Source organism: Nipponia nippon, unplaced genomic scaffold, assembly GCF_047370975.1.
Source record: "Nipponia nippon isolate SJK-2023a ecotype South Korea unplaced genomic scaffold, ASM4737097v1 scaffold_5, whole genome shotgun sequence".
In the NCBI taxonomy this organism is placed as follows: Eukaryota; Metazoa; Chordata; class Aves; order Pelecaniformes; family Threskiornithidae; genus Nipponia; species Nipponia nippon.
Window position 1 is genome coordinate 18,408,677 of NW_028262369.1, and position 8,799 is coordinate 18,417,475.

Sequence of the window (8,799 nt, forward strand, 5' to 3'; positions counted from 1 at the left end):
ATCAAGACTGCTGCTGGGCATGCTTTCCTCGCAGTGTTTTGTACACCACACCTCTTTCAAGTGCGGGCTACAGAGGATGTTGATGCTTAAATAGAAGGGGCAGAACTCTGCCTGGGTGGCACTGGCAGGCTGAGTCTGAAAGGTCACCATCTCTTGCTGGGAGAAATGAGCTCTGCTTCCATAAAATGACAACGAAATTAAAAGACTAAGCAGCTCTTCTATTTGCTTCTGAGGGTGGGATGCGAGTGGCTCGGACGGGACTGGGTGCCCTCATGAACAGACACGTAGCCCAGTTGTCTGTGATTTTCACGGTGGTTAGCATGCACTTTTGCATTTTATGACTTAATCTCAGTCTTATGTATCTTGCACACTGATTCCTGTTGATCACATAACCATCCCTCACGGGGGCTGGAGAGACGCATGCCCCCCCAGTTATTTTCTGTATTTTCCTACAGCGCCCAACACTATTTCTTTGAGCCCAACACTACTGTACAAACACGGTTTAGAGGTAAAACCCTGAGCATCTTGAGCGACTGTGGGAGATGTTAACTCCTCACAACTGAACAGTAAACATGTATAAACCTCCTTGGAACTATAAATCACTGCAGAGCAGCAAAGCATTGTAAAAGGTAACGATTGCCTCTTGCTAGGAAAAGTAATCACAGGTTCTTGTTCAATCAGGACTTGGTCAGACTTTCCCAAATGTCCCCGTGTTTCGTTGTTTGGGAACAAAAGGGATTTTTATTTTTAAATTGCACAAGTGTACCTCCTACCATTATGTCAGAAGTGGAATGCGGGATTGTGTTTAAACAGTATTTCCAAGTGAAGCTAGAACGAACAGGTTTGATGGTGAGTACCAGGACTTACCTAGTTTCTAACCTCTGTCCTGTCAAAATAATTGCCCTTCTATCGCTACTTATTTCCCCGGAGAACAATGTCTGTTACCAGCACTGGCAGCTCTAACGCCGAAAATAAAGCAGGCTGCATTTGTTCAGTGGTTTGAAACATCAGCTGTGAAGCCAGCGAAGCCAAATGACCTTGAATTTGGCTTGACTTTGCGTTGTCTCTCTCACTTGCTTCATGAGAAAGTTTATTTCATAAGCAAAACCCTCCTGCTAAAAATACAGCTGAAAACACTGTGGAAAGCTCTTCTGCACCCCAGGCATTGTGTTCCGCGTCGGGGTGTTGCGCTGGCATGATGCACCACTGACAGCAGCTAAATACAGCTGAGAAACTGGATACACGGGGCAAATCAGCCCAGAAAATGGCATCATCAGTCTTACCTGTAGTGTTTCAAAAATATCAACTGGTCCTAAATTTATCTGGTAAAATGAAAATATTTTAATGGTGACTGGAGTGGATACAAAGAAGCCTGAAAAGGTGTCTGGGCTTGTTTTTAGGCCTGTATGTAAAGTTGAAGAAGAGCAGAGGTGCTTGTGGTGGAGCCCAATGCAGAGACCCAAGGACAACTCTTCAGGAAGGAAATCACCCCAAAATTACAACCCTGTGGCTAGGACTTAGTTCAGGTCACCAGAAAAACCCTATGACTCGTTCATATCTGGTTCTATGTAAATTTGCATTGCTTTTGGCCAAATTATGTCCTTCGGCACAGTGGGGGCTGAGGTCCCGGTGGGGAGTCCCAGCCTGGCACAGCTGCAGTGGTGGCTGTCAGACCCGAGGTCACTCCTCGGTGCTAGGGATTTCATGAGGATTTGAAAAGGCTCTTTGGGCTCCAGAAATGGGAGAAGTGCTGTGGCTTTGCTGCCCTGCGTTACCTGCCTGGCCTCTGCAGGAGTCCCCTCCCGGGCAGCCCCTCTCCCAGCCTGGGTGCCAGGATGGCGTGGCCAGCGCCCTGCCCACAGCCTACGATAGGCACCGCCAGCGCACACGCACCCGCTCATTAGATTGCCACTTAGCAGGAGCTGCGAGATGTACGTGCTAAATATTAGTCACGTCTGTAGCCTGGCTTCCAGTCGGACGGCTCTGGGGTTTGCAGGCAGCCTTGCTGTAAGGGAGGAGCGTGCCGGTCCCCATCACCATCGCTCAGCCCGTGTTGGTGGTCGGCACCGCAGCCCCGGCAGCGGGGAGGCTGCTCCTGCTCTGCTCTGCCGGGGGAAGCAGGGCATCACCTGTTCCCATGCAGGGTGCAAACAGGCTCATTCAGCACTTTAATTGCTCGGTTTATCGGGTGCATTTTCAGAGACACGCTGTCACTAAACAAAATAGAGTAATTTAGTTGTGACCAGTAAAATCACAGTCAAATGATAGCAAGCATCTCACCAGCCAACCTACACCGGTAACCGCTGCGTATAAAACCTTTTTAACTGACCTCTGTTTGCGTTACAAAGATCAGGCAGTAAAACTGAGACTGGTTTTGTTTTACAAGCAGCAGAAGAGGGGAGGGAAGCGGCCCCCCTGGGCCCAGCTCCCGCACACCTGGCACAGTGCGGTCAGCCGGCGGCCACGGCCTGGCTGGCGGGAGAGGGGCTCGGTCCGTGCCGGGGCTTGCGCTGCTGGGCGTGGGTACCACCGCTCTGTGCAATTCTGTGAGCCAAGCTGTTGGCTCCAGAACAGGTGGGATGGGGCAAAACCCAGCTCAGGTAGGGCTCCCTTCAGCCTGAGTGTTAATGACATTGATCATCATTGAATCTCGGCTTGCCCCACCAAGGCTGCGCTCCTCCATGTGGGCGAAACCGAGCAGGCTCTCGGCGCAGGACCGCGGCAGGCTGCGTGCTCAGGCAGCGGTTTGTCAACAGCGGGGTTTCCCCAGACTTGCTCCGTAACTAATTGGTGTGACAGGGAATTAGTTGCACTCATTTGCCTTTTCTGCCGTAGAAGTTTACTGGAAAAAATAACCAGCCTGTCATGACTCCAGTGTCTAAAGATGCGGTAGCTGCGGGCGGCCTCAGGCCCCGGGGACGCCACGCTGTCCTGGCGCAGGCCAGGGAGCATCAACGTGGTGCCAGCCAGGCCGGAGCACTGTAAAGATCCCTGTGGGCTAGTGCTTTATGGTCCTCTCCCATGTTCTAGGGGAAACGTGAAATATTTTGTGACTGATGACTTTTTTATAACAAGAGCGAGGGATGATTACTCTTTGTGATTATCTAGGGGAACAGGTTGTACCTTTCAGGATTCATTATGTAAACTTGGGTGAGAAGGTCTTAAAACACAAGCGAGGAAGGTACTGCCGCAAGAGGCGTTGTGAAAACAGTGTGATTCACTGCAGCTCTGGCCAGTATCCACATTCAAGCCACGCTTCATGGTGATCGCATCTCCACTGAGACTGTGGCACGTTTTAAATTGCAGGTGAATGAATCCAGTGAAAACACATGTTTTTCCATCTCTGGAAAGATATTTGGACAAAGTATATGAGTGGAAGGAGACAGAAGCGATCCCATATCAGCATGCTGGATGGGGCTGGGCTTGTTCCGCTGCCTGGAGGTTTGCTCTCAGGTGGGCGCCAGGCAGGCAGGTCAGGGACGACACTGGCTTGTGTCACTTGGCCTGACAGGGGCTTCGCTGTCGAGCATCCCCTCCTGTGCTTTGTGTCCCATTGCTTTCAGGAACACTGCCTGATGGCAAGGCATCCAGGGTGAAAAATGGTGTCTGGAGGGGCATGGAGCTGGGGGAAGCACGCATGGAGAGCTGCGCAGGGCCAGCAGCCTGCCTGCGTGCCCGGCAGCGCGGGGAGGCTTGGCCCCCGGGGGGGATGCGGCTCCCACCCAGCTTCTTCTGGAAGGGAAACTGAGGCAGGAGTGTAAGACTGGGATAGACAAGGTGGTACGGGAGTATTACAGGAAAGTGCCAAAGCACAGGTGATGATACAAGAGAGGACAAAATGCCAGGAACATGTTGTCCGCAGCCCTGAGGGCGGGTGTGTTTCCCTGTTTATACCTCCACCTGTGTTGCAACCGGGCCGGGGAGCAGGCATGGCTGCCGGGTCAGTGCCCCGAGCCCACAGCTGCTCTTGCCTGGGCCGAAGGGAAGAGCCCCAGCACAGCGTGGCCGGCTGATGCAGGAACCCGCCATGCGGCATTCCGTCCCGCACTGCAGGGATGCCGGCAGAGCCCCTGCCCGCTGCCCCAACCACCCCCACTGCCACCACCGCCACCACTGCCCCCAGTGCCACTCCCAGCTGCCTGGGGCTGGGGCGTCCTGAGCCCCCACTGCTCTGGAGACAGATGAGTGGGATGAGTGGGATGCCCCCTCACGTGCTCTGCAGTGGCACGAGCGGATGAGTGGGATGAGCAGGATGTAGGAGAAGAGCCTTTGCTTTTGGGAAGAAGGGGGACAGATGGAGAAAGAGATTTCATAAAAAACCCCACGGGATCGGGGTGGCCTTGCTGCCAGAAAGCATCAGTCCCAAGAGAAAAGCTGTTCAGGGGCAACGTGGTTGGATAATTGTGCTGTTGCTTCAGAAAGCATCGAGCATCCTGCGCGTGCAGTGCTGATTGCTGCAGACCGGTGCTCATTTTGGGACCAATTGTGTGGCCGTGGGCCAGCAAGCACAGCCCAACACCTGGCAGCCCCCCCCTACCTAGAGAGCAGCTGAGCAGAGCCTGGTGTGTGTGTGTGGCTGGCGGGGCTCATGGGGCCGGCCGGGTCGGGCTGGCGAGCGCACGCTGGTGTGCAGGCAGGGCTGGGCGGGCAGGTGTGGGTGTCTGGCAGAGGAGATGGCTGTTGCCGGCGCTGCCCTCGGGAGCAGCATGGCATTGAGCCACCAACACAGCATGGAGCACCAGGAGATGTTGGTGAGCAGCGGGGGAGCCAGGACCAGCATTGCCCCGTGGCTGGAGCAGCAGATCCAGGCTCCCCCTGCATAGGAGGGAAGTCTGGTTTCTCCGATGGGGTTGCCCAGCCTGGCCTGGGATTTCTTCTCTCCTTCCCCTCCTGAGGCATCGGTCACACTCAGCCCCAACTCTCACTCTTCCCGGGGTTCGTCAGCCGCAACCAGCACTGCCTGCCCAGCCCCTCTGACAGTGTTACCTGCGTGTGCCAGCGGAGGTGTGGGGAATCGGCAATGACTCTGCACCTCCCGGTCCGTCCTGTTTGCAGGGAGATGCCGGCGTCGGGATTAGTGCTGGAGCTGTGTCATGGCATGTCACTGCAGACGGCAGCTGCTGCAATCATGGGTTAACCTCTGACTCACGCTTGCCTGAAACCGCTCCAGCACTGCCACAGCTCAGGCCTGTGCTTGGGATGCTCTGGCTGTCAGCAGCCCTCCTGGGGCTGAGGCTGCTCAAAAATGCTTCTGCAAAGCACTGAGCACAGGCCAGGCTGGCCGGGATGGCTCAAACCCGGCATCTGGTGCTGGGGAATTGCTCCAGGGAGCTGCCCAGCTCCGGCCGCATGGCGCTTGCTGCTGTGGTGTTGCCTGAGATGGGCAGTGGGACTTTCAAGCCAAGGCAACAATTTTGTACAATAAAGTACCTGCCTGCCAGCACCCTCTGTATTGCACACCCAGCCGCCGCAGCCTCCCGAGCTGCTCTGAGCCCCAGGAGCAGCACTGGTCTGGGGCGCTCTGGCCGCAGCTCCAAGCAGAGGGAAGTCACTGCTGCGTGTCGAGAACGCCTGTTGCTTTAGCGTGTCATGCACGGGCTACTGGGGTCTGGTGGCTGCTGCTGGTGAGGTAGCACCGATTTCCCAGACCGCGGGGCTTCGGCTTAGCAGGAGGCATGGGTGGGCTCTTGCAGGGCAGAGCCCCTGGCTTGGGTGTTACCTGGGAGGTCTGACTAGAGAACACAGCAGCAGCAGAGCTGCCGTAGCCCTACAAGCCCCTTCGTGGGTGTCTGGAGGAGAACCTAACCCCTACCCCCCCCCCCCCCCCGATGATAGTTACGGTGCTGGCTCACCCTGCCCTGAAGGTGAAAGGGTAAAATTAAAACATCCACAATCTGCAGCCGTGTTCCGGCCTCCCCAGAGCTGCGCCTTATTGCAGGGCACAAGTGGAGGCTCAGAGCCTGAAAGGGTTTTCCATAGGCATGCTGCTTCCCCAGCCCAGCCCCATTTACATTAATGAGGCATTTAACTCCCAAACCTGTTTGTGGACCACTGCAATGTCACCCAGGTGGAAGGGGGCCCCTGGTAGCCTTTAACCCCATCAGTGCTGCCCAGCTGCATCTGCTGGGAGCAGCTTTGGGCAGCCATCCCTTTGCCCTGAGAGAGGCTGGAGCCCTCCAGGCTGACATCCCGGGGTTGTTGCATCCCGTGCGGCTGGGGGTGGTGGTGCCTTGGCCAGCTGGGATTGGGATGGGGTTGGGCTGCATCTCAGATGTGTTTTCCAAGGAATCTGTGACTTATTGTTCACTGTCACATCCTGGGCAAGTTTTTCATCCTGGTCAACTGGGAGGTTGGATGCTCCCATTTTTCTCTGGATTACCAGGTGAAATTCTGTCTGATAGGGAAACCACACATCCTTCCCACATTTGGCTGTACTGTCTTTGAGTCACTTTTGCACTGGCTGTTCATGCCAAGCCGTGAAATAAGCAGAGTCAGGGTGAGACTTGTTTTCCACCCAGGAAAAGCCTTTGCCCAGCAGTTTTGGTTCTCAAAAGTACTTAAGCAGCAAGTCCTGCTACTGCAACTGGACTTTTTGTTTCTGCACAGCTGCCCCTCTCTCCATGGTTTTCATGGCAGGTGTTGGCACACTTGTGTCAAAGGAGCTGGAAGCATTGGGAAAGCCACCAGCAGGCGAGGACAGCAGCAGGACTGATGCCTGCTCCGTAAGTGCTTCCACCACAGCTCGGACAAACCAATCTCCAAATTCCTCGTGGCAGGACGAGAGCCCGTGTAGCCTTTGCAGTGCTCCTTTGGGGGCTAGGCCAGGACAGGAACTACAGAAATCAGGCACCCACAAGGAAAACACCTGAGCTATTTGGCTCAGGGTTGGTTGGGAAGATTTCTCTGAAAAAAACAGATTTGGTCTGTGTCCCTGAAGGCTGTTACAGGACAAATGTGTATTGAGACAAAGCTAGCCCTGGGTATGGCCAGCAGGCTCCATAACGTGGTGTACGGAGGTGTCTGTTCCCAGCAGGACGGAGAAGGCTCCCTGTGTTTTCAAACCCCACTTCTGTCTGGGCATCACTTGCTGGGAGAGGCACCGGTGGATTCCTGCTGTCCAGCAAACCTTCTCTGTGCAGCTAGATTTTCCTCCTCAGCCCCCCCTCCCAGCAGCTCCTCCGGCACCCGCAACTTTCTCCCCTCCGGCAGCGGCTGCTGCTGCGAGCTGCGGAAATGCTGAGCGAGGTTCGCCCGCTGCGTCTCCTCTGCTCCAAAAGGCCGGTCCTGGTGTGCAGGCAGCCTTGCCCGGTGAGTCACTGGCACCTGCCTGCTGCAGGTTTGTTTCAACACCTCTCCCCAGCCCATCCTTCGCCCCAGTGCCGAGGCAGCACTGTGCCTGCGATGCTGCCTGCGCCTTCGCTGCGTTTTCGCGTACCGCAGCCGCTCCCCTGCAGCCCTGCAGTGCTGGCGAGCGGGGCGCTGCCTGCTCCTGAGCCCTGCCTGAGGCTAGCCAGGCTCCCACCACTCGCCACGAGTCTCCTGGGAATACTGTCCCGATGGGAAGAGATTGGGGCTCCCACCAGAGCAGCGGCTGCAGCGGCGGTGGAGGGGATCGCTGAACCACAAATTTTACTGCCTGTTGTTCCCATAAACTCCAAGCTGAGTTTCTCAAACGCTTTGAGTTTATGATGTTTAGTGTGTGTCAGACCTGATTTTCATACCGTCCTGGGTAGTTTTCTGTGCTGAAGATGACTCAGGTGTTCAGTAGACTTCAGTATTTAATTCATGAGGAAGTAATACGTTTCTGTAGCTACTCTGTTGCTTTCTGCCTCCCGAGGATTATTCATACAAGAAGAAAAGGTGCTGTGCCTGCCCTGAGAAGTAGATGCAAAAAGCACCTACAGAAAACCTGTGCTTTTCCAAAGAGTTTAAAGTGAGCGTTCATGCCGAAAAGCGTGCGGCAGGACACACATCCCCGGTTATCAACCAGAGAGGCCTTACAGGCACGCTGCAGGGGAATGCTACGCTTCAGCAGCCTTGCTCTCAATCAAATGATGTTTTCCTTATTAGAACTGCAGTTATTGGGTATGAAGTTTGACCAGTCAATACAACTGCTTTCTTGCAGGATTGGCACCAGTTTATTTGAAAAGGCTTGTTTTGCTCTGGGAAGCCTTTAAAAATACAAGGTTTTCTAAAATTACCACTGGTTGAAGTGTCATCTGCTTTGCAGCTCCCACCAAGGTCTGGCTTTGCTTGAACGAATGCGTTACTGCAAGGCTTTGTCTGTGTTGTGAATTCTCAGGTACCCCAGAGACAGATCTGGGAGCCAGCCTGCGGCATCCACACGATGCAGCTTTTGGCTGCCACCGTGATGGGAAGCGTGGCCACTGATGAGCACTGGGGACATGGCTGCCCTCTGAGGCTGTGCCCTCTTGGCCTGTCCTGAGCCGAGCCATGCCGGCTGCCGGCACCTTCCCCGGCCTCGGAACCCGGGTGCAGCGCGATGCTCCAGGCAGCAGCTGCGGGAGGGTGGGTGGGGGGGTGGGGGCTGATTGCATGATTAGCACCTGCTGATTTAACCCAGCTGTTGGTGCTGGAGGGTTGCTGGGAGTGGGGCAGAGTCACTTGAGCAGCCTGAGAGGAAGAGGAGTCCCTGTGTGAGCGGCTCAGCAGTGGCGAAGGAGCTGTGCTGTCCCAGCAGCAAGCTGCGGTCCTGCAGCCCCTCCTCGGTGCTGCCTGCAGGCAGAATTGAGCAAACCTTGCAGGTCCTGCAGAGAGCTACTCTGTCGTGTGCTGTTG